Source organism: Penaeus japonicus, unplaced genomic scaffold, assembly GCF_977035675.1.
Source record: "Penaeus japonicus unplaced genomic scaffold, GWHDUDI00000001_assembly GWHDUDI00000010, whole genome shotgun sequence".
Lineage (NCBI taxonomy): Eukaryota > Metazoa > Arthropoda > Malacostraca > Decapoda > Penaeidae > Penaeus > Penaeus japonicus.
This window is the reverse complement of record NW_028234412.1, coordinates 33,526,512-33,529,011: the sequence shown is the minus strand read 5'-3', so window position 1 is coordinate 33,529,011 and position 2,500 is coordinate 33,526,512. Positions and strand designations below refer to the sequence as shown.

The following is a 2,500-nucleotide window of genomic DNA, read 5'->3' as shown; positions in this document are numbered from 1 at the left end:
AGGGGTAATTGGTCTTATCAAGAACACAAGAGCTTTAATTACGTTTCCAAGTTTTGGGTTCAGAGATTATGAGCATTTGGCCAGAATTATTATTGGGGTTGGTGCAGGGAGGGAAGGAGGGAGGGAGGGAGGGAGGGAGGAAGAAGGAGGGAGGAAAGGAGAAGGGAGGGAGGAAGGGGCACAGACAGAGAGAGAGAAAGAGGAGCGAGATTCGTTATTGTATTGAACATATTACTTGAAGGAAGGGATCATTATCATTGTTGTTATCATATTCATTGTTATAATGGCTGGTATCATCATGTATATGTGTGTGTGTCTGTGTCTGTGTGCGTGTGTGTGTCTGTGTGCGTCTGTATGTGTGTCTGTGCGTGTGTGTCTGTGCATGTGTGTCTGTGCATGTGTGTCTGTGTGTGTGTGTCTGTGTCTGTGTGTGTCTGTATCTGTGTGTGTCTGTGCATGTGTGTGTGTGCGTCTGCGTCTGCGTGTGTGTATGTGCGTGTGTGTGTGTGTCTGTGTCTGTGCATGTGTATGTACGTGTCTGTGTGTATGCGTGTGCGTGTGTGTGCGAACATATATATATATATATATCTCTATCTCCCAGTAGAGATCAGGTGATAGCGCACAGCCGTCCCATTCCCACACACCGCCTCCGGCCAGTCCCTCGCCAGCAGAGCCGAGCAATAGCGCCCAAATCTACCTTATCTTGCCAGCCAATACACTTACTTAATAACATTCTTGAATAGACCCGTAGCTAATGCCTGTGAGGTATTAGGCGCGCTATATATGAGCTTTGAGACCAGGGAGGCACGAATCCCCGGCGTCTATAAGGATTCAGGACCATTCCTATTGAAGAAGGGGAGGGTTCTCGCTCTTAATTATATATATATATGTATAGACGAGAGCTTGCTGACACTGATCCGATAGTGTTCGTAATAAGAAAGAGCAGCTTTGGAAAGTGTGGAAGATATATATAATATATATTATATATATATTATATATATATATATAATATCTATATCTTATATATAATATATAATATATATATATACATATTTATATACATATATATATATATATATATATATATATATATATATATATATATATATATATATATATAATATATATACATATTTATTATACATATATATATATATATATATATATATATATATATTATAATATATATGTTGTGTGTGTGTTGTGTGTGTGTTGTGTGTGTGTGTGTGTGTGTGTGTGTGTATGTGTGTGTGTTTCTGTGCGTGTATGTATATATATATATATATATTATATATATTTAATATATATATTATATATATATATAAATATATATAGATATATATATATATTAATATTTATATATTATATATTATATATATATATATATAATATATATATTATATATATATATATATCTATATATGTAAACATATATATATATATATATATATATATATATATATATATATATATATATACATATACATGTGTGTGTGTGTGTGTATGTGGGTGTGTCTGTGTTTCTTTGATTTTCCTTTCTTTTCTTTTCTTTTCTTTTTTCTTTCTCTCTTTCTTTCTTTCTTTTTTCTCATCATTATATGATTTGGTCACGACATGATTAGGAGTTGAATGATGAGGATAGCAATGATGATGATTGATAGTAAGAAGAAGACCGATAATGAAGATAATAAAAATAAAACCAATGTTAATGATAAGTCAAAGAAGAGAGATAAAATACATACCAGATTCCAAAGAGAAAATGCACAAGCAACCTTCACAAACAGAAGACGAACGGAGAGAGAATTATCCAATGCAGACGGAATGCAATTATACCAAAAGATGGACAGACAAAAGCAAGAATCAAGAGTGCTTGCAAACGTGTAGTGGAACACAAAAGCAGAAAGAACAATGCTTGCACCGGGTGAAGAGATGTGTGCAGCGGAGAGCGTGTTGCAGAGAGTTGCAAGGAGTGACTGAAGCAACTTATGGAGGGTGGGTGTAGATAGGGTGTGTAGTTGAGGGAGAAAGGGAGCGAGGGAGAGGGATGAGGGAGGGAGAAAAGGAGGGAGGGAGGGAGCGAGGGAGAGGGAGGGAGGGAGAGGGAGGAGGGAGGGAGGGAGGGAGGGAGAGGGAGGGAGGGAGGGGGGAGAGAGGGAGGGAGAGGGAGGGAGGGAGGGAAGTAGCGAGGAGATGGAGAGGGAAGGGAGGGGAGGGAGGGAGGGAGAGGGAGGAGGGAGGGAGGGAGAGGGAGTAGAGAGGGAGAAGGGAGGGAGGGAGGGAGTAGAGAGGGAGGGAGGGAGGGAGAGGGAGGAGGGAGGGAGTAGAGAGGGAGTAGAGAGGGAGGGAGGGAGGGAGGGAGAGGGAGTAGAGAGGGAGGGAGGGAGGGAGGGAGAGGGAGTAGAGAGGGAGGGAGGGAGGGAGGGGGAGATGTATGGACGGGTGTGTCCGTATGGGTTACTATCCTCTATTCGTTCGGCATTTTTCTTTCACTTTCCATCCA

The 2,500-nt window shown here is 40.4% G+C and overlaps 1 protein-coding gene across 1 annotated transcript in view; it reads left to right on the top strand.

Annotated features, from left to right (window-relative positions):
• Positions 1-2,500, top strand: part of LOC122263886 (uncharacterized) — a 199,177-nt gene that overhangs the window by 193,537 nt on the left and 3,140 nt on the right. The window lies entirely within an intron of this gene.